The 24,329-nt window shown below is 39.6% G+C and overlaps 1 long non-coding RNA gene across 1 annotated transcript in view; it reads left to right on the forward strand.

The window, feature by feature from the left end:
- The window catches only part of LOC309662708, a 29,774-nt gene that overhangs the window by 993 nt on the left and 4,452 nt on the right, over nt 1-24,329 (forward strand). Inside the window, exon 2 of the long non-coding RNA XR_014264904.1 lies at nt 1-24,329. This exon is cut by the window's right edge and continues 4,452 nt beyond it. This is a non-coding gene — a long non-coding RNA (uncharacterized lncRNA).

Raw genomic sequence — 24,329 nt, forward strand, 5'->3', positions numbered from 1 at the left:
AAAATGTATTCCTGGGGGCTTCCCTGGTGGCGCAGTGGTTGAGAGTCTGCCTGCCAATGCAGGGGACACGGGTTCGAACCCTGGCCTGGGAGGATCCCACATGCCGTGGAGCAACTCGGCCCGTGAGCCACAACTACTGAGCCTGAGCGTCTGGAGCCTCTGCTCCGCAACAAGAGAGGCCGCGATAGTGAGAGGCCCACGCGTAGTGAGAGGCCCGCGCGCCGCGATGAAGAGTGGCCCCCACTTGCCGCAACTGGAGAAAGCCCTCGCGCAGAAACGAAGACCCAACACAGCCAAAAAAAAAAAAAGATAATAAATAAATAATAAATTTTTTAAAATTTTTTTAAAAAAAGAAAGAAAATGTATTCCTGTGTCTTGTTAAAGCTTTTCATTTTTCTAATGTATTTCAAAGGTACTTTCTCCCACTGTAAACAAGGGGAGAGACTTTCTAATAAGCATGCATTTTAAATATATAGTCAGGATTTTTCCATGGAGAGCTTTCTTTACAATTTCCACTTGGTTCACAGTTATCATCCCATAACGAAACCTGCATAAATATTTGTAATCTATTTATACCAAGATGTTTCTGATTTCACCATGGTACATTCTCTAATATGATTTTATTTTAAGTATTAATAAAATAATATAGTATTTGATTTTATGTTATATATTATATACTTATATATGCTTTCTTATGTGGACACATATATCAGTATTTGCTAGATGTCTTTAATTTGTATGGGACTGTAGCTGATTGCATTTGATCTTGATACCCACTGGGCTTTCTTATGAGTGTTTAAAGTACCTTTTATAACAGACGTGAAAATATCCACTCTACTCACTGAATTCACAAAACATGTTTATAAATTGCACAATATTTTAAAGGTTGTCATGTTTTAATTTTTAGGAGCAAATATTTTGTCTCTTAAGATTGTGAGCTGAGGAAATTCCCTGGTGGTCCAGTGGTTAGGACTCCGTGCTTCTACTGCAGGGGACACAGGCTCAATCCCTGGTGGGGGAACTGAGATCCCACGTGCCGCGCGGGGTGGCCAGAAAAAAAAGAAAAAGATTGTGAGCTTAACAAGGCATACATTTGGCATATTCATTTATAGTTGAAGAATAATGGTGTCTACCTCTGTGTGCAACTGCCATAGTCACTCATGTATAATATCTGTGACGATGAGCATTTTCATGTCGACATTATCTTTTTCCAATTTACAGTACATTTGGGGTTTTTTATCATTTCAATACAATTAATCAATTTTTCTCCTGTGGTAATGGATGTGTTCTTAACATGAACATACCTTGTCAGGTGACATATTTGTTTACCATGCTCTCATTCTCTTGTATAATCAAAGCAAGGAAAAGTATTTGCTTTTTATATTTTCAACTGTATTTAAGATCTAACCTGATTTCTTAGGAGCACTATATATATACATTTTTAAATTAATTAATTAATTATTTTATATTTGGCTGCGTTGGGTCTTCATTGCTGCACGCGGGTTTTCTCTAGTTGCAGCGAGTGGGGGCTACTCTTCATTGTGGTGCACGGGCTTCTCATTGCGGTGGCTTCTATTATTGTGGAACACAGGCTCTAGGCACCCGGGCTTCAGTAGTTGTGGCACGTGGGCTTCAGTAGTTGTGGCTCGCGGGCTCTAGAGCGCAGGCTCAGTAGTTGTGGTGCGTGGGATTAGTTGCTTCACGGCAGGTGGAATCTTCCCGGACCAGGGCTCGAACCCGTGTCCCTTGCATTGGCAGGCGGATGCTTAACCACTGCGCCACCAGGGAAGTCCCAGGAGCACTATATATATTTTTTGAAGTATATTAAACGTAAAGGAACAGATCGCTTTTTATGTTGACTTACATTGCTAACTTTATAGACATTGAAGTAACATGTAATTTCAACTAAATTGAGAAACATTCTAGGCTTTGAACTTTAGTAATTCCATGTGATCTTATAATAGGCAACTTATTTCTGACACGAAATATAGCAGCATCTGAAGTCACTTGCAAAATAGTCTGCCATTGTTGGTTCTCTGATTTTGTCACTTTCTCCTATTGATATCACTTAGGAACTGATGAGTTTGAATATTTTTTAAGCACTTCTGGTTAGAAATAATCATGATGAGAAATTGAATCTTTGTAGTCACAACCTTTCTCATTATTCTTATCTGTTATTTGAGCTGGCAAATATTTTATTTTGTGTTATTAGTCCTACAATGTAAACATGGAAACAAAATTAAAACAAGCATTCCTGGAATAAGTGAGCCAGCCACGGTGAATCATTAGTCATTTTATTTTTATTTTATAAACTGGTCTATTGTATACGTTCAGCCATGAAGTGAAATATGCTCACTACAGTCTGAATCCTGACCTATATCCCTGTGATAGGCTTTTTAGAGAGTGAACAAAGGACACAGCCAACCAGTAAAACAACAACAACCAAGAAAACTCCTAAATAACATGATGTATAATAAATAATTGTACACATATGCATTAATAATTTAACTTAAAATATGTAATATGGATGCTATCAGAAATTATATAATCCTGGGTTATTTACTTCAGTAACATAAATCCAATTTTTAAAAGTAATAAAACTAGGTGAGAGGGGAAATTTATAGTAATTACTAGTAGGTGTTAGAAATAATGTGTTAGATAAAGTGTAAAAAGCTGATGTGTTTCATTAATACATTTTAATTTCAATATAATTTCAGATTTATAAAAATTTTGCAAAGACAGTGTGGGATTCTACAAGTAACCCAGACCCAGTTTCCTATCTTAACATCATCTTATATAATTGGGGTACGTTGTTATAATTAATGAACCAATGTTAATATGTGACTATTAGCTTCACTCCTGTCTTTTCCCAATTCTCTTAGTTTTACCTTTTCCTTCTCAAAGATCCCACTGATACCTCACTCTATTTAGTGATCATGTCTCCTTAGGACACTTTTGGTTGCTAGAGTTTCTGAGACATCCCTTGTTTTTGATGATGTAGACAATTTTCAAGTGTACTTGCCAGGAATTTTGTAGCATGTTCTGCACCTGATGTCTCCCTCGTGATTAACCTAGGATTATGTGTTTTTGGAGAGGAAGACCACAGAGGATAAATGTCCTTCACAACACTTCATATACAGGGCAATTGCTGTGAAGATGCCTTGTTACTCTTGATGTTACCCCCTTTTTTTTTTAATTTTTGAATTTTATTTTATTTATTTTTTTATACAGCAGGTTCTTATTAGTCATCAATCAATCATCAATCAGTCATCATCAATACATCAGTGTATACATGTCAATCCCAATTGCCCAATTCATCACATCACCACCCCCACCCCCCCACCGCACCCCCCACCACTTTCCTCCCTTGGTGTCCATACGTTTCTTCTCTACATCTGTGTCTCAATTTCTGCCCTGCAAACCGGTTCATCTTGATGTTACCCTTGATCACCTGGCTGAGGTAGGGTTTGTCAGCTTTCTCCACTATAAAGTTCCTCTTTACCCCAGTCCGTCTATATATACTTTTTGGAAGGATGACACTATGCACAGCCCACATTTAAGGAGTGGGGGCACTTCCCTGGTGGCGCAGTGGTTAAGAATCTGCCAGCCAATGCAGGGGACACGGATTCGAGCCCTGGCCCAGGAAGATGTCACATGCGGTGGAGCAACTAAGTCCATGCGCCACAACTACTGGGCCTGTGCTCTAGAGCCCATGAGCCACAACTACTGAAGCCTGCATGCCTAGAGCCTGAGCTCCACAACAAGAGAAGCCACCACAATGAGAAGCCCATGCACCACAAAGAAGAGTAGTCCCTGCTCGCTGCTACTAGAGAAAACCCACATGCAGCAACAAAGACCCAATGCAGCCAAAAATAAATAAATAAAATTAAAAAAATAATAATAATAAAATGGTGCTGTCTTCTACAAGGTACATTAAGGAGGGGAAAGTTATGCTCCACATCCCTGATAGTTAAACACCTATATCAATTTTTAGGGTTTATGCCTGAAAGATTCCTACACTCTCATATTTATCTATTTTTTTCAGAAAAATAGCTATAAAATAGATAACGAGTTTATGAAATGATGTTCCATCTCAGTAATGATCAGAGAGACTCTGGATCCAAACATCTGTGCCTGAAGTAGTGTCTGGCACAGTGTGTGCTCAGTAAATACTTGTGAATAAGACTTAAAAGCTGTGAGGGAGGGCATGCAGAATGTGCACAAAGATTCCAGGACCAGCAAGGTAAAATGCCGCAAGAAAGAAACATGCCTGGCTTGTTTGAGGACTGTCAGGAATGCTGTGTGTTTGAAGTTAAGTGAGCAAGGGAGAGAGTCCTGGGGGTTGTGAAGAGACTTGTCAGCCATTGTCACAACTTTGGCTTTTACTCTGGGTGAAATGAGGTGCCAGTGAAAGGGTTTAAGCAGAGGAGGTTAGTTATCTGAATTACTCTGGCTGCTGTCCTAAAAACTGACTGAAGGGGCAAAAACAGAATCAGAGGACCAGTTAGGAGACTGTAGTAACCCAGGTGGGAGCTTAGGCCAGGTTGTTAGCCATAGAGGTAGTGACAGGTGGAGAGGTTTTAGATGCGGTTTTGCAGGTACAACAAGGGCCAGCTTCACGGGTATGACACTTTTGCTCTCACACAAGGTCCTTTGCTCAAAAAAGCCCATGCTTGTTTCCATGCTCTGCTGTCACCCTCTTGAAATTTTTTTCAGCTTTATTGAGATATACTTGATATATAACATTGTGTAAGTCTAAGGTGTACAACATGGTTATTTGATACACATGTATAGTGTGAAACAATTACCTAAAGTTTAGTTAACACTTTAATAACCTCATGTAATTACCAATTTTTGTGTGTGATAACATTTGAGATCTACCCTCTTGGCAACTTTCAAGCATATATTAGTTTGGGGTTTTTTTTAACATCTTTATTGGAGTATAATTCCTTCACAATGGTGTGTCAGTTTCTGCTTTACAGCAAAGTGAATCAGCTATACACATACACACATCTCCATATCTCCTCCCTCTTGCATCTCACTCCCATCCTCCCTATCCCACCCCTCTAGGTGGTCACAAAGCACCAAGCTGATCTCCCTGTGCTATGTGGCTGCTTCCCACTAGCTATCTGTTTTATATTTGGCAGTGTATATATGTCCATGCCACTCTCTCACTTCGTCCCACCTTACACATACCCCTCCCCGTGTCCTCAAGTCCATTCTCTACATCTGTGTCTTTATTCATGTCCTGCTCCTAGGTTCTTCAGAACCTTTTTTTTTTTTTAGATTCCATATATATGTGTTAGCATACGGTATTTGTTTTTCTCTTTCTGACTTCACTCTGTATGACAGTCTCTAGGTCCATCCACCCCACTGCAAATAACTCAATTTCATTTCTTTTTATGGCTGAGTAATTTTACATTGTATATATGTGCCACATCTTCTTTATCCATTCATCTGTTGATGGACACTTAGGTTGCTTCCATGTCCTGGCTATTGTAAATAGTGTTGCAATGAGCATTGTGGTACATGACTCTTTGAATTATGGCTTTCTCAGGGTATATGCCCAGTAGTGTGATTGCTGGGTCGTATGGTAGTTCTATTTTTAGATTTTTAAGGAACCTCTATACTGTTCTCCATAGTGGCTGTAACAATTTACATTCCCACCAACAGTGCAACAGGGTCCCCTTTTCTCCACACCCTCTCCAGCATTTATTCTTTGTAGATTTTTTGATAATGGCCATTCTGACTGGTGTGAGGTGATACCTCATTGTAGTTTTGATTTGCATTTCTCTAATGATTAGTGATGTTGAGCATCCTTTCATGTGTTTGTTGGCAATCTGTATATCTTCTTTGGATAAATGTCTATTTAGGTCTTCTGCCCATTTTTGGATTGGGTTGTTTGGTTTTTTGATATTGAGCTGCATAAGCAGCTTGTAAATTTTGAAGATTAATTCTTTGTCAGTTGCTTCATTTGCAAATATTTTCTCCCATTCTGAGGGTTGTCTTTTGGTCTTGTTTATGGTTTCCTTTACTGTGCAAAAGCTTTTAAGTTTCATTAGGTCCCATTTGTTTATTTTTGTTTTTATTTCCATTTCTCTAGGAGGTGGGTCAAAAAGGATCTTGCTGTGATTTATGTCATAGAGTGTTCTGCCTATGTTTTCCTCTAAGAGTTTTATAGTGTCTGGCCTTACATTTAGCTCTTTAATCCATTCAGAGTTTATTTTTGTGTATGGTGTTAGGGAGTGTTCTAATTTCATTCTTTTACATGTAGCTGTCCAGTTTTCCCAGCACCACTTATTGAAGAGACTGTCTTTTCTCCATTGTGTATTCTTGCTTCCTTTATCAAAAATAAGGTGACCATATGTGCGTGGGTTTATCTCTGGGTTTTCTATCCCGTTCCATTGATCTATATTTCTGTTTTTGTGCCAGTACCACACTGTCTTGATTACTGTAGCTTTGTAGTATAGTCTGAAGTCAGGGAGCCTGATTCCTCCAGCTCCATTTTTCATTCTCAAGATTGTTTTGGCTATTCGGGGTCTTTTGTGTTTCCATACAAATTGTGAAATTTTTTGTTCTACTTCTGTGAAACATGCAAGTGGTAGTTTGATAGGGATTGCACTGAATCTGTAGATTGCTTTGGGTAGTAGAGTCATTTTCACAATATTGATTCTTCCAATCCAAGAACATGGTGTATCTCTCCATCTATTTGTATCATCTTTAATTTCTTTCATCAGTGTCTTATAGTTTTCTGCATACAGGTCTTTTGTCTCCTTAGGTAGGTTTATTCCTAGATATTTTATTCTTTTTGTTGCAATGGTAAATGGGAGTGTTTTCTTAACTTCACTTTCAGATTTTTCATCATTATTGTATAGGAATGCAAGAGATTTCTGTGCATTAATTTTGTATCCTGCTACTTTACCTAATTCATTGATTAGCTCTAGTAGTTTTCTGGTAGCATCTTTAGGATTCTCTATGTATAGTATCATGTCATCTGCAAACAGTGACAGCTTTACTTCTTCTTTTCTGATTTGGATTCCTTTTATTTCTTTTTCTTCTCTGATTGCTGTGGCTAAAACTTCCAAAACTATGTTGAATAATAGTGTTGAGAGTGGACATCCTTGTCTTGTTCCTGATCTTAGAGGAAATGGTTTCAGTTTTTCACCATTGAGAACGATGTTGGCTGTGGGTTTATCATATATGGCCTTTATTATGTTGAGGTAAGTTCCCTCTATGCCTACTTTCTGGAGGATTTTTACCATAAATGGGTGCTGAATTTTGTTGAAAGATTTTTCTGCATCTATTGAGATGATCATATGGTTTTTCTCCTTCAGTTTGTTAATATGGTTTATCACATTGATTGATTTGCATATATTGAAGAATCCTTGCATTCCTGAGATAAACCCCACTTGATCATGGTGTATGATCCTTTTAATGTGCTGTTGGATTCTGTTTGCTAGTAATTTGTTGAGAATTTTAACATCTGTGTTCATCAGTGATATTGGCCTATAGTTTTTGTTTTCTGTGACATCTTTGTCTGGTTTTGGTATCAGGGTGATGGTGGCCTCGTAGAATAAGTTTGGGAGTGTTCCTCCCTCTGCTGTATTTTGGAAGAGCTTGAGAAGGATGGGTGTTATTTCTTCTCTAAATGTTTGATAGAATTCGCCTGTGAGGCCATGTGGTCCTGGGCTTTGTTTGTTGGAAGATTTTTAATCACAGTCTCAATTTCAGTGCTTGTGATTGGTCTGTTTATATTTTCTATTTCTTCCTGGTTCAGTCTTGGAAGGTTGTGATTTTCTAAGCACTTGTCCATTTCTTCCAGGTTGTCTGTCCATTTTATTGGCATATAGTTGCTTGTTGTAATCTCTCATGATCCTTTGTATCTCTGCAGTGTCAGTTGTTACTCCTCCTTTTTCATTTCTAATTCTATTGATTTGAGTCTTCTCCCTTTTTTTCTTGATGAGTCTGGCTAATAGTTTATCAATTTTGTTTATCTTCTCAAAACCAGTTTTTAGTTTTGTTATTGTTTCCTTCATTTCTTTTTCATTTATTTCTTATCTGATCTTTATGATTTGCGTTTAATATTGTCCCAGACGTCTCTGAGACTGTCCTCAATTCTTTTCATTCTTTTTTCTTTATTCTGCTCTGTGGCAGTGAATTCCAGCATTCTGTCTTCCAGGTCACTTATGCGTTCTTCTGCCTCAGTTATTCTGCTGTTGATTCCTTCTAGAGAATTTTTCATTTCATTTATTGTTTTGGCCATCATTGTTTGTTTGCTCTTTAGTTCTTCTAGGTCCTTGTTTCTTGTATTTTTTCCATTCTATTTCCAAGATTTTGGATCATCTTTACTATCATTACTCTGAGTTCTTTTTCAGGTAGACTGCCTACTTCCTCTTCATTTGTTTGGTCTGGTAGGTTTTTACCTTGCTCCTTCATCTGCTGTGTGTTTCTCTGTCTTCTCATTTTGCTTAACTTACTGTGTTTGGGGTCTCCTTTTTGCAGGCTGCAGGTTCGTATTTCCCGTTGATTTTTGTTGTCTGCCCCCAGTCTGTAAGGTTGGTTCAGTGGGTTGTGTAGGCTTCCTGGTGGAGGGGATTGGTGCCTGTCTTCTGGTGGATGAGGCTGGATCTTGTCTTTCTGTTGGGCAGGACCGCGTCCGATGGTGTGTTTTGGGGTGTCTGTGCCCTTATGATTTTAGGCGGCCTCTCTGCTAATGGGTGGGGTTGTGTTCCTGTCTTGCTAGTTGTTTGGCATAGGGTGTCCAGCACTGTAGCTTGCTGGCCATTGAGTGGAGCTGGGTCTTAGCGTTGAGATGGAGATCTCTGGGAGAGCTTTCACCTTTTGATATTATGTGGAGCTGAGAGGTCTCTGGTGGATCAATGTCCTGAACTCGGCTCTCCCACCTCAGAGGCACAGGCCTGACACCAGGCCGGAGCACCAAGACCCTGTCAACCACACAGCTCAGAAGAAAAGGGAGAAAAAAAGACAGACAGACAGAAAAAAATAAATAAAATAAAGTTATCAAAATAAAAAATAAAAAATTATTAAAAATAAAAAATTTAAAAGGTTAATAAAAAAAAGAAAAAGAAAAAAAGGAAAGAAAGAAGAGAACAACCAAACCAAAAAGCAAATCCACCAATGATAACAAGCGCTAGGAACTATAGTAAAAAAAAAAAAAAAAAAGGACAGACAGACCCCTTGGACAAATGGTAAAAGCAAAGCTATACCGACAAAATCACACAAAGAAGCATACACATACACAATCACAACAAGAGAAAAAGGAAAATATATATATATGGAAAAAAAGGAAGAGAGCAACCCAACCAATAAACAAATCTACCAGTGATAATAAACTCTAAATACTAAACTAAGCTAAACATAAGACCAGAAACAAATTAGATGCAGAAAGAAACCCCAAGTCTACAGTTGCTCCCAAAGTCCACCACCTCAATTTTGGGATGATTCGTTGTCTCTTCAGGTATTCCAGGGATGCAGGGTACATCAAGTTGATTGTGGAGATTTAATCCACAGCTCTTGAGGCTTCTGGGAGAGATTTCCCTTTCTCTTCTTTGTTCGCACAGCTCCTGGGGTTCAGCTTTGGATATGGCCCCGCCTCTATGTGTAGGTCACCTGAGGGCATCTTTTCTTCACTCAGACAGGATGGGGTTAAAGCAGCGGCTGATTAAGGGGCTCCGGCTCACTCAGGCTGGGGGGAGGGAGGGGTACAGAATGCGGGGCGAGCCTGCAGCAGCAGAGGCTGGCATGACGTTGCAACAGCCTGAGATGCTCCATGTGTTCTCTCAGGGAAGTTGTCCCTGGATCACAGTACCCTGGCAGTGGCGGGCTGCACAGGCTCCTGGGAGGGGAGGTGTGGATAGTGACCTGTGCTTGCACACAGGCTTCTTGATGGCTGCAGCAGCAGCCTTAGCATTTCATGCCCATCTCTGGTGTCCGCACTGATAGCCATGGCTCGTGACCATCTCTGGAGCTCATTTAGGCGATGCTCTGAATCCCCTCTCCTTGCTCACCCCAAAATAATCGTCTCTTGCCTCTTAGGCAGGTCCAGACTTTTTCCTGGACTCCCTCCCGGCTGGCTGTGGCACACTAGCCCCTTCAGGCTGTGTTCACGCAGCCAACCCCAGTCCTCTCCCTGGGATCTGACCTCCGAAGCCCGAGCCTCAGCTCCCAGCCCCCACCCGCCCCGGCGGGTGAGCAGACAAGCCTCTCAGGCTGGTGAGTGCTGGTCGGCACCAATCCTCTGTGCAGGAGTCTCTCCGCTTTGCCCTCTCCACCCCTGTTACTGAGCTCTTCTCCATGGCTCTGAAGCTTCCCCACCCCCATGCCACCCCCCGTCTCCGCCAGTGAAGGGGCTTCCTAGTGTGTGGAAACTTTTCCTCCTTCACAGCTCCCTCCCAGAGATGCAGGTCCTGTCCTTATTCTTTTGTCTCTGTTTTTTCTTTTTTCTTTTGCCCTACCCAGGTACGTGGGGAGTTTCTTGCCTTTTGGGAAGTCTGAGGTCTTCTGCCAGCGTTCAGTAGGTGTTCTGTAGGAGTCGTTCCACATGTAGATGTATTTCTGATGTATTTGTGGGGAGAAAGGTGATCTCCAAATCTTACTCCTCCACCATCTTGAAGGTCTCTCCTATTACCACATTTTTGAACTCAGGTCTAGTAGACTGATGAGCTCTGTTTCACTGTTTGTTTTTTCCAGGGATTTCTCTTGTTCTTTTAATTGGGAATAGTTCCTCTGCCTTTTCATTTTACTTAACTTTCTCTGTCTCTATGAATTTAGGAGAAACAATTATGTACTTTGGTCTTGAAGGGGTTTTTTCATATGGAAGCATCTTGTGTAGACTGGGTGTGTCCAGTGCTTTTGGTGTAAGGGCTGGTTTTGGTAAGGATGCCAGCCACGTCTTTCCTCAGGGTGTGCTAGTCATTGAGCAACATCCCAGCCATGTAATGTTGGATTCTTTTATTTCAAAAGCCTTTTACCAAACTCAGTGAGTTTAGAAGATCCATTTTTTTAGCCTCAGTCACTATTCTGCAGGTATCAATGAACTGATAGCATTCAATGTGACTTATGCTATGTAATTAAATCATTTAATCACCTTGATAGAACCAGAAGGTACTAGTATTTTGAAGATACTGTCCAGTTATGCCTATCTGCTAAACACATTGCATTCTTCTTTAAAGAAGCAGAAAATGCTTACAGTACTCTTTTTTTCCCCCCCTTTGGCAAAATAAATGATAACCTAGTCTGTAAGAATTATTGGCTGAGTTGGGTTTTAAGAACCATTTTTTTTTCTGCCATTGATTGAAAACTCCTTTTATATTCTGTTGACAGTTACTGGATCCAAGGAATCTAGAAATTCATAGTATTTGTAATATATATAGTAAGATAGTCAGTTTCAAGTTGCTCATATTTGAAATAAGTTTAAGACATTGAGTCATAAATGGTATTATGATGTATGTGCAATTGGTACCAATGACTTCTTTGACCTAGCACTCCTTGTGCTTACTGCTTCTTAGAAAATTGATTCCCCCCACAGCTCTGGGCTCTATTTGTTGTAAATCAGTTCATATCCTTTTTGGACATAGCTGATAGTGAAGGACAAAAGACCCCACAAATACAAATACCAATCTGGAACCTAAGCCTAAAGAAATTTAACAAACAAAAGAGCAGAAGTGGGGTTGGGATAGCCATTCATTCCCCTGGGCATACTCAGGAAGGAAAGCTCAGTACTTGGAGTGGGAGTGGGGAGTGGATTGGAGAGCAGAGAGAGGCAGAGAGGGAACTGGAACATTAACATTTGTTCCAATACCAGGTTCCTCTTTTGTTGAGAAACTACCTTGCTTCCTGCTCTTATGATTTGTGAGATGAAGTAACTAATTTCCAATAAAAAAATTTCCAGCAAATACTCTGATTTTTGCTTTAGCAAATCTGACTGGGTTCTGATTTTTGGTGGGGTGGAGTGGGGATGGGTGGACAAAGAAATGATCATAGAACAATAAATAATTTGCCTCATGCTGCTGTTAAGCAAAAATTAGAAAAACTATTTATTTCTTATTAACTTAGATAAAATATATTAAAATTTTAAAAATACTACCCAATTCTCTCATACTCCAATAAATTTCCATGCATTCACATTCTTAGTGCACATGCCCACTGTGGAAACCATTGATTTAATAAGGGTGATGGCACATGTCCCAAATAGAACTCAAAATTACCTCTCTTGACAAGTCATCCTGCTCCTCCTCCAGTAAATTAATAAACCCCAATGTAAATTAATAAGCCCCTTATGTAAATTAATAAACCCCAATGTAAATTAATAAACCCTTATGTAAATTAATTAACCCCAATCCTCTTATTCATTCTCTCATTCAACAAATATTTCCTGAGCATTTACTAGGTGTCAGGCTCTGTGTTTTGAAGAAGGGAAGAAGGTGGGTGAGGTCCCTGACATCTCACTGGAAAAAGGTTAAGAAAACTAGTGAACAAAACATAAGTAAGTAATCACAAGTTGCACCCATTGCTCTGAAAGAAAATCATCAGAGTGCTGTGATCTTGAAAAAACAGCAGAGATGGAGGTGAGAAAGAGGATGTTTCTTTAGATAAGGAGTCAAGGAAGGATCCTCTGATGAGAGGAAACCAGATCTGCAATAAGGAAAAGGGCAAGAAAAATTCAAGGTAGAAAGAAGAATGCATACAAAGGCACTGAGCAGTGAAAAGCTTGTGTTCTACATGGTGACCAGTCACCCTACTTTGCCCATGACTGAGCATGATTAACACTGAAAGCCCCATGTGCCAGCAAACCCCTCAGTCCTGAACAAACTGGGATGGTTGGTTACTCAAGTTTCAGGAACTTGCAAAAGGCCAGTACAGCTAGATTTACTGAGAAATGACAGGACCTGGGGTGGCCCCATGGTGGGTGTGAGGAGGTAGTCAGGGGTCAGAGTATGTAGGGTCCTGTAGGTTGTAGAATGGATTTGAAGTTTATTCAAGAATAAATAATTTTTTAGAAGAATAACTGTGATATGATTTAATGTCATTCAGGGACAAAGCAGGGGAGGCATACTCAGCTGTAATTTTTAAGATAATTTTATAAAAGCACAATTAATAGAGGTGTGGAATCCCAAAAGGATGTCAAGGCATGCAGAGGAGAGAAACAGCAGAAAACCATAATGACTTCTTAATCTGAAGGGTGTTACTAGATCTAGTGAGATCCTAAGCAGCGCAGGGAGGATGCACACATGCAGAAGATCCTTGGGATCAGAAACAGTGTGGATGCAGATCCATTCCTATTGCTCTCTCCTGCCACCTGCTGGTGTTTCCCATCACCTCAACCCAACAAGAAGCTTGCCATCAAGGGAGTTGAGGGATACAGTCCATATGCCTACCAGGTTACAGAGAAGGGCAGGTTTATTCAAAAGTCTGACTCCATTTTTTGATGTTTGACTGTTTCCCATTGTGTCTCACCTCTGGATAGTCTAATTAGAAAGAATGGGAGCTCCCTCCTTTGATGCCAGTGGGAGGTATGTTCAGACCATGGAAGACCCTGCCTGTGAGGAAACTCTCTCCTCTCCTACCCTTTCACCATCAAAAAAATCCCAAGCCAGGCTCCTTCCTCTGTTCTCTCAAGCCATTTCTGGACCTGCTTAAGAACCTGCTCTGCTCTCCCCAGAAAACTTCATATATGAGTAATAAACTTTCTCATACCCTCTTGGTAAACATGCAGTGTTCTCAATCTCAACATGTAAATGAAAATTTCAAGGTGGGGGTGGTGTCCAGAAGGTCCATTCTGGTTTTTTTTTGGGGGGGGGGGGCGCAGTTCACAACAGCAGAGAAGGAGAAAAACCTATCTGATAGAAAAATATAGTCCAACCCTTTGGACACTCAGCTTCTATTCTTTCAGAGGAAGCAGTGTATGAGCCAAAACAGGAGACATAAAGACCCATCAGCCATGTATCTATATAAGAAGAAAAGAAAGGTCTTTAATCAATATGCTGAAGCTTTCAACTTCAGAAACTAGAAACAGAAGAGAAACTAAATCTAAAAAAACAGAAGGAATAATAAAGACTAGAGAAGAAATCAATATAATTGAAAACAGAAAAACAAAAGGGAAAGCCAAAAAAAAAAAAAAATTGCTTCATTGACAACATGAACAAAATCGACAGAACTTAGCTAGATTAACCAAGAAAGTAAGAGAGAATGCACAAATTACCAAAGTCAGAAATGAAAGAGAAAACATCACTAAAAACCCCATATGAGTTAAAGTGATAATAAGGGAATATTATGAACAACTTCATACCAACAAATCAGCTTAGACAAAATGGACACTTTCCTAGAAAGGCACATATTCCAAAACTAACTCAACAAATAATAGAAAATCTGAATAGACTTGTAACATGTATAGAAATAGAATTAGTAATATAAAAAAAAACTTTCCATAAATAAAAGCCCAGGCTGAGATGACTTAACTGGTGAATTCTATAAAATATGGAGAGAAGGAATAATAATAATCCTTCACAAATTATTTTATAAAATAGAAGAAAATGGTACATGTCCCAGTTTATTTTATTAGACCATATTACATGATACCAAAGCCACCAAAAAAGCATCATAAGAAAACTACATTCCTCATGAACATAGAAAGAAAATCATTAACAATATATTAGCATATTTAGTCATTTGTTGTATATTAAAAGGATTATATGCCATGACTATCTGGGGTTTATTCCAGGAATGCAATTTTTTCAATATCTAAAAATCAAATAAAATAATGCATCATATTAATGGAAAAAAGACAAAAAAACAAAAAATCATTTCAATAGGTATAGAAAAGATATTTGATAAAATCCAACACTCATTCATGTAACTCATTCATAAAATTCTCAACAAATTAGAAATAGAAGAAAGGAACTAGTATATCTACTCTAGCCATTCCTGTTTAACCTTTTACTGGAGGTTCTAGGCAGTGCAATTAAGGCTGGAGAAGGAATCTAGACATGAAAGGAAGGTAGTAAATCTTATTAGCAAAAAACATGGTCACTCTAAGGAATCCACAATAAAACTACTAGAACTAATAGATGAATTTATCAGTGTAGGATACAAGATCAAGATACAAAAGTCAGTTGTAGGGGCTTCCCTGGTGGTCCAGTGGTTAAGACTTCCCCTTCCAATGCAGGGGGTGTGGATTTGGTCCCTGGTCAGGGAGCTAAGATCCCACATGCCTCACAGCCAAAAAACCAAAACATAAAAGAGAAGCAATATTGTAACAAAGTCAATAAAGACACTTTTTTTTAAAAAAGTCAATAGTTTTTTAATAAGCTAGCAACAGACCATCCAAAAATTAAATTAAAAATCAATTCCATAAAGAATAATGACTTGGGAATGCAACTAACAAAAGAAGACTAACACTTGTCCACTGAAAACTACAAAACAGTGCTGAGAGGAATAAAGTAGTGTTGCCGAAATTTCAGCTTCTCTGTGCACCAATGCCAAACAGAAATACGGAGATAGATTTTGGAGGAAGAGAGAGATGGCTTTCAGAAGGGAAGACGCAGCAGGCTAGGGCCTCAAGAACTGTGCCCCCTCCCACCTTCGGGAATCGGAGAAGATTTTATATGTGGGGCTCTTAGTCCAGGGTATATGATAAGGATCAAAGTAATGAAGGACTTGCATTCTTCTTCTTCCTGCATTTTTTCAAAACAATCACACCTGGTGTCAGGCAGCCCGTTAATTGGGTCCTTCTGTCTCTTGGTTATTGGCTTGTGACCTTTTTTCTGAAATGCAAATGCTAAAAGGAGTGATTTGCTACAAGGGAGTGCAGGATGTAATTCACATAGTGTAAAGAGTAATAGGTTAGCTTTGTGAAGTACAAATCTAGTTACAGACACTACAGATTAATAACAGCTAAAAAAAAAAAACACTAGGAGTGATTAACTCTTTCAGGCCAGCTTATGTTTCTTCTCTAGCCTTTTCACTGTTCCCTTTATTTTCCTTGTTCTCAGGAGAGGGAAAACTTCATTTCTATTTTTGCTGCAACAGTAGTGTCTAAATAAATGGACAAACATCACGAATTTGAAGGCTCAATATTGTTAAAATGGCAATAATCTTCAAATTGACATATAGATTCAACAACATCCCTATCAGTAACTTAGCAGGCTTTTTATAGAAATTGACAAGCGGATTCTAAAATTCATATGGGAATGCAAAGGACCTAAAGTAGCTAAAACAACTATTAAAAAGTAGAATGAGGGACTTCCCTGGTGGTGCAGTGGTTAAGAATCCGCCTACCAATGCAGGGGACACGGGTTCAAGCCCTTGTCTGGGAAGATCCCACATGCTGTGGAGCAACTAAGTCCATGTGCCACAACTACTGAGCCTGCGCTCTAGAGCCCGTGAGCCACAACTACTGAGCCCATGTGCCACGAGCTCATTCTCTGCAACAAGAGAAGCCACCGCAATGAGAAGCATGTGCACCGCAATGAAGAGTAACCCCCACTCGCTGCAACTAGAGAAAGCCTGTGTGCAGCAACGAAGACCCAACGCAGCCAAAATTAATTAATTAATTAATTTTTTAAAAACTTAAAATGAAGTTGGAGCAAAGTAGAAGAAAGTCTCTGATTTCGAAACTTACTAAAAACTTACACAAAATAATATTAGCGAAAGGATGGGCATATAAATCAACAGAAAAGAATATAAAGTCTACAAATAAACCCTCACATTTATGGTCTATTGTGTTTCAATACTGGGGACAAGATAAATATGGAAAGAATAGTCTTTTTAAACAAATTGTGTTCGGACAATTCTATATCCATATGCAATGATACAAACTTAGATTCTTACCTCATACAATACACTAAAATTAATTCAAAATGGATCACACATCTAAATGTAACAGCTCAAAGTATTACATTTCTAGAAGAAAACATGAGACAATCTTCATAATTTTGGCTTAGGCAAGGAGATCTTTGACACAACTGTAAAAGCACAAACCATTAAAGAAAAAATTGAAATATTGGACTTTATTAAACTTAAAATCCTTTGCACTTCAAAAGATACCATTTAGAAAGTGAAAAAACACAGACTGGGGAAAATATAATCAAATCACACATCTGAGAAAATAATTTAATCCAAAATATGTAAAGAAGATCTACAGCTCAATTATATATATAAATAGAGTTGCCCAGCACATGCAAGTGCATGAGAAAAATTTCTGTGTGTCTCCTAAATGAACAAGAGAGTGGATGAGAAATAAACAGCTGAAGTAAGCATGTCAAAGAACATCTCAATACTCAGAACTGCTCACACATCTAAACCCGCCTAATGCCTATCTTCACTCATTCAGCAATACCTGCTATCTTATTCCCCCATCCCCCAGGCCTTTGGTGTTTTTCCTTTTTGTATTTATTCTATTCTTAACAAGAACTGCTAATAGGTGAAAGAATGACACACTTAAACCAGGTCAGAAAAGGCTTTGACCTACCCATACCCAGGGCAGTTTTGACCATGATGGTTTTTTTCTTGTTTTTCACAAAACTGTTAAAATCCCAGAACATTATATTACTATCTCAGGTTTTTTAGCCTAGCTTCATTTTGCCAAGAAAAGAAGAGAAATGGACAACATCAATTCTGTTTCTAAATCTTCCAACAACTAGCTGTCACGGAGGAGGAATTGTTGACCCAATCTTGAGCAAAGCTCAGATCAGTCTATTTTCTCAGATTAAATGCATGCCTCACTGCTCTGTGACAAGTGCAGCATATCTGCCCAGGGTGAAGGCCTGAATGACTTTCTGAAAGTCTGATTCAGGGATGGAATGTTAATTTACCCTACTGCCAAAGGCTTTGTGGCCCCACTCCAGACCCTTGGGCCTGTAACTCCATCAGAATAAAGGAGAGACCAGCTGGGCTGAGCAGCTTTTTCCATGCATTTCTCTGCTCCACAGAACTCACAATTGCAACAGTGCATTGTGTGCCAGGGCAACAGTGAAGGAGTGAGTCCCTTCCAAAAAATGCCTCTGTACCCTGTTTCTGATGCACATAAATTGCATTTGAAAAGAAAGTCTATTTAACTTTTTAAAATTTCATTGATGTCACCAAAATATGGCAACGTTCAATAACAAAACTTCATTTAGAATTTACCAAATTGCTTTCACATAATAGAAGATTAGAGACACTTTCAATCTAAGAATGGAGGGCTTCCCTGGTGGTGCAGTGGTTAAGAATCCACCTGCCAATGCAGGGGACACGGGTTCAGTCCCTGGTCCAGGAAGATTCCACATGCCATGGAGCAACAAAGCCCGTGCACCACAACTACTGAGCCTGCACTCAAGAGCCCGCGAGCCACAAATACTGAGCCCACATGCTGCAACTACTGAAACCTGCACACTCTAGGGCCCGCATGCCATAATTACTGGGCCCACGTGCTGCAACTACTGAAGCCTGTGTGCCTAGAGCCCATGCTCTGCAACAAGAGAAGACCCCACAATGAGAGAAGCCCATGCACCACAATGAAGAGTAGCCCCCACTCACTGCAACTAGAGAAAGCCTGCACACAGCAACGAAGACCCAACCCAGCCAAAAACTAACTAAATAAATAAATAATAAAATAAATAAAATAAGGTCTAAGAACGCATGAATACTTCAGATGGCATATCAAGTAGAAAGAGTAAAATCACAGTTTTTTTTAAATTATATTGAAGTATAGTTGATTTATAATATTTTGTTAGTTTCTGGTGTACAGCAAAGTGAATATTCTTTTCCATTGTGGTTTAATATAGGATATTGAATATAGTTCCCTGTGCTATACAGTAAGACCTTGTTGTTTATCTATTTTGTATATAGTAGTTTGTATCTGCTAATCCCAAACTCCTAATTTATCCCTCCCTCACCCCTTTTCCCCTTTGGTAACCATAAATTTGTTTTCTATGTCTGTGAGTCTGTTTCTGTTTTGTAGATAAGTTCATTTGTGTCATATGTTAGATATTTAGTGATATCCTATGGTATTTGTCTTTCTCTGTCTGACTTACTTCACTTAGTATGATAATCTCTAGGTCCATCCATGTTGCTGCAAATGGCATTGTTTCATTTTTTTTAAATGGCTGAGTAACATTCCATTGTGTATATACACCGCATCTTCTTTATCCATTCATCTGTCAATGGAAGTTTAGTTTGCTTCCATGTCTTGGCTATTGTAAATAGTATTGCAGTGAACATTGGGGTGCATGTATCTTTTCAAGTTAGAGTTTTCCCAAGATATATGCCCAAGAGTGGGATTGTTGTATCATATGGCAACTCTATTTTTAGTTTTTTAAGGAACCTTTATACTATTTTCCATAATGGCTGCACCAATTTACATTCCCACCAACAGTGTAGGATGGTTCCCTTTAGGAGAATTTTTTAAAATTCCTTGAATAATCTCTGACATTTCTTCTTCATTATTTGGTGTCCAATGGTTAAATAGAAAAACATCAATTCCAAAGTTTTTGTCACTCATTCCTTCATTCTTTCCATTCAAGAAATATTTATTATCTTATATGGGACTTTCCTCTGAACATTGAATGCTCATCACCCGTTAGGTGACTGTTTCTCAACTCTTTCTAATCATTAGAAAAATCTGTTCCTGTAACGAAGCAGAACCTATGGGCCCTTCCCAGGACAGACCACACCATATCCTCTGCCTGCCTCTTGTTTGTAGAAAAACTTTAGCCTCCTAGGCCTTCCCCAGAGTTCCAAAGAATAAATTTCATCAGAGAACTGAGAAAATGCAGAAACAAAGGGAAACAGTTAAGCAAGACAAAATAATAATAGTTTAGCCATTAAACAAAGTCACAGACCTTTACTTCCTCCTCAAGAGTTATAGATAATATTCTGATTCATATCCTTTGTGCTGTTTTTCAAACACTGAAACCCCCATCAGGTTGAAGACATTAACTATATGCTGTGAACAAGCAGGTAGAACCCAGACTGGTTCAGTAGATTGGCTTTACTGCACATGGGTAAGTAGACCCAAGTTTGGTTGGGTTACAATCCCACTCAAAAATTTTGATTTAATGGTTCTGGAGTAGGATCTGATCTTTGTTTTTACCAAGCTCCATAGGTGATTCTGATACACAGCCAAGACTGAGAGTCTCTGACTTAGGGACTCACTCTTGGATGAGACAGGCATACAGAAATAGTGAAAATGTGTGGGGGCCAGGCAGGCAATAAGTGTCATTAAAGAGGTAAACTGAAGCAGTGTGCAGGTGCAAAGGAAGGTAGAGAGGAAAGCAGCCTAACTAGGGGTCTGTGATGGTGTTACCGAGTCCAAGCTCGCTCTGCTCACCGCACAACAGGCCAGTAAATTGGAGACGAGGTGTTGAGGCAACGAATACGGCTTTATTTGGAAAGCCAGCAGACCGAGAAGATGGCAAACTAAAGTCTCAAAATAACCATCTTATCGGGGTTTGGATGCCAGTTTCTTTTATAGCACAGAGAGGGGGAGGAGACGAAGAAGTAAAGTAAAAAGGCCATAAGTTTTGCAAATATCACCTGGAATGGCCAGCCTCAGGGAGGGGATGTGTTAGTTTCTTCTTTCTTGCAGTCATCCACAGGTGGACAGGGTCCAGATTTTTCCCTGAACAAAGGCACTTTGGTTTAACAGTCAGGCAGAGGGGCAGGGTTTACCAAGTCATGCCATTATGTGTAGACAGTATCCGTTTAGTGAACAAAAAGTAATGGAAAGCAAAAGTTAAAGTAAAAGAAACAGATCCAATGTGTAGTCAGATTTGGCTCTTCCCTGTTACAATGGGGACAGTTTTTTCACTAGAAGAAGGATGCTGAGCTGAATTCTGAAAGAAGTTACATAGGCTTCTTTGCAGAGGTGGGGAGCAGGGAGGAACAAGTAAGGGGGTTGTGAAAGGGGAAACAGGGAATGTTAAGGTTTGTCACACTTGTTGTCGAACCCAAGTTTGTGTGCCTGACACACAATGAGGCCAAACAAACCAAACGTCATGGAGTTTGGAGCAGAGAAAAGTTTATTGCAAGGGCCAAGCAAGGAGAACAGTCAACTCATGCTCAAAAAGCCCTAAGACTCCACTGGTTTTCTGAGAAGAGTTTTTATAGGCAAAATTTGGAGGGAGAGCTACAGGGCATGTGACTGTACTCTGATTGATTTGTGGTGAGGTAACAGGGTAGTGATCCAGAAATCTCAACTATCAGCCTTCTGGTTCCAGCCAGTCTGGGGTCCATGTGCTTATGCTTAGCCTAAAGTTACCATCTTCCACCTGAGTGGAGACCTTAGCTCCTATAGAAGAACTCAGAAGTATGTATCAGATTGTTATATATATTCCTTGAGTAGGAACCAGGACTCTGCCCCATTGCTGCACTATTGTTTCTTGACTGCTTTTCCTTTATTTCTGCCTTCCCTCACTCCCCTAATTAGTAACTGTTGGAATCTGCCCTTTGGAACCCCAGGGAATGTCTAGGAGGTGAAAACCCTTTTTCCTACAAACAAGAAATGGAGGAGAGGAGTCAAGATGGTGGAGGAATAGGAGGATGTGGAGTTCATCTCTCCCCACAAATGCAACAAGGATACATCCACAAATGGAACAGCTCTCAAAGAGCACCTGGAACACTAGCAGAGGACCTCAGACACCTAAAAGGACAAGAAAGATCCCCACATAAGCAAGTAGGATGAAAGAAAGAAGAAGGGAAAAGGAAGAGGAGAGGAAGTGAGATGGGATGTGTGCCCCTGGAGGAGGAGCTGAAGGAGAGGAGATGTTCCTGCATTCAGGTAAGCCCCCTCACTAGCAGGGAGATATTTTGGGACAGAAGGGGAGTTTTGGGGGCTATCGGAGGAGAGTGCAGCAACTGGCCTGTGGCAGGCAGGACAGAGTGAAACCTACACAGATAGTCCTTATCACAGCCCTGCGTGCCCAAGCCTGAGATGTATTTGCCAGTGCACATGGGGGCTGGGGGCTGGAACAGGGTGGGTGTGGAGAGCAGACCAGGTGGGGGTACAGCTGTTGGCTGTGAGGAGATAGCCTGAGGGGACAGGAGTGAGGAGTTCCACAACCGGGAATGCTCGTTGAGGAAGCCCAGACCGACATAGGAGCAAAGTGCCATTGTTGAGTGATGCACAGGGGCAGGGCTGCCATTGCAGCCTCTCTCCTCACACACCAGCCCCTGCCTCCCCAGGCACTAGGAAGGGCTTCCACTCTCTGACATAAATCACAGCAATATCTTTTTTGATCCATCTCCCAGAGTAATAGAAATAAAAACAAAAATAAAGAGATGGGACCTAATTAAACTCAAAAGCTTTTGCACAGCAAAAGAAACCATAAACAAAACAAAAAGACACAACCCACAGATTGGGACAAAATATTTGCAAATCATGTGACCAACAAGGGATTAGTCTCCAAAATTTACAAACAGCTTAATATCATCAAAACAAACAACCCAATCAAAAAATGAGCAGAAGACCTAAATAGACATTTCTCCAAAGAAGACATACAGATGGCCAACAAATACATGAAAAGATGTACAGCATCACTAATTATTAGAGAAATGCAAATCAAAACTACAATGAGATATCACCCCACACCAGTCAAAATGGCTGTCATCAAAAAATCCACAAAATAAATGTTGGAGTGGGTGTGGAGAGAAGGGAAACCTCCTACACTGTTGGTGGAAATGTAAACTAGTAGAGCCACTATGAAGAACAGTATGGAGGTTCCTTAAAAAACCAAAATTAAAGCTACCATTTGATCCTGCGATCCCACTCCTTGGTATATATCCAGAGAAAAACAAGGTCCGAAAGGATACATGCATGCCAATGTTCACTGTTTACAATAGCCAAGACATGGAAGTAACCTAAATGTCCATTGACAGGAATGGATAAAGAAGATGGTACATGTATACAATGAAATATTACTCAGCCATTAAAAAGAATGAAATAATGACATTTGCAGCAACGTGGATGGACCTAGAGATTGTCATACTGAGTGAAGTAAGTCAGACAGAGAAAGAGAAATATCGTATGATATTGCTTATATGCAGAATCTAAAAAGAAATGGTACAAATGAACAAAACAGAAACAGTTTCACAGACTTAGAGAAGAACATATGGTTACCAGGGGGAAGGGTGGGGGAAAGGGATAGTTAGGGAGTGTGCGGTTGACATGTACACACTTATATTTAAAGTGGATAACCAACAAGGACATACTGTATAACACAGGGAACTCTGCTCAGTATTATGTAACAACCTAAATGGGAAAAGAATTTGAAAAAGAATAGATACATGTATATGTATAACTGAAGCACTTTTCTGTACACCTGAACCTATCACAACATTGTTAATCAACTATACTCCAATATAAAATAAAAAGTAAAAAAAAAAAAAAAAAAAAAAAAAACCACTGGGAGCCCTTAAAGAAAAAACAAAAAACAAAAAACAATGAGATATCATCTCACACCTCTCAGAATGGCTATCATCAAAAGACAACAAATAGGGACTTCTCTGGTGGCACAGTGATTAAGAATCCACCTGCCAATGCAGGGGACATGGGTTTGATCCCTGGTCCAGGAAGATCCCACATGCTGCGGATCAACTAAGCCCATGTCCCCCAACTACTGAGCCTGTGCTCTAGTGCCCAAGAGCCACAACTACTGAGCCCACATGCCACAACTACTGAAACCCACATGCCTAGAGCCCATGCTCCACAACAAGAGAAGCCACTGCAATGAGAATCTCGCACACTGCAACTAGAGAAAGACCACACGCAGCAACAAAGACCCAATGCAACCAAAAATAAATTAAAAAAATTTAAAAAAGGACAACAAATAACAAGTGTTGATGAGGATGTGGAGAAAAGTAAACCCTCATGCACTGTTGGTGGGAATGTAAATTGGTACAACCATTATGGAAAACAGTATGGAGGTTCTTCAAAAATTTTAAAATAGCATTACCATATGATCTAGCATTTATGTAAAGAAAAAAACACTAACTCAAAAAGATATATGCACACTTATGTTCATTGCAGCATTATTTATAATAGCGAAGACAGGAAAGCAAGCAACCTTAGTGCCCATAAATAGATGAATGGATAAAGGAGATGGTACACACAAACACACATACACACACACACACACACACACACACACACACACACAAACACTGGAATATTACTCAGGCATAAAAATAATAAAATCACCTTTTATGACAGCTAGAGAGTATTATGCTAAGTGAAGTAAATCAGACAGAAAAAGACAAATACCATGTTATTACTTATATGTGGAATCTAAAAAAATAAAATAAAACAATGAACAAGCATAACAAAACAGAAACAG

Source organism: Balaenoptera physalus (assembly GCF_965194825.1).
Source record: "Balaenoptera physalus genome assembly, chromosome: 6".
NCBI lineage: Eukaryota > Metazoa > Chordata > Mammalia > Artiodactyla > Balaenopteridae > Balaenoptera > Balaenoptera physalus.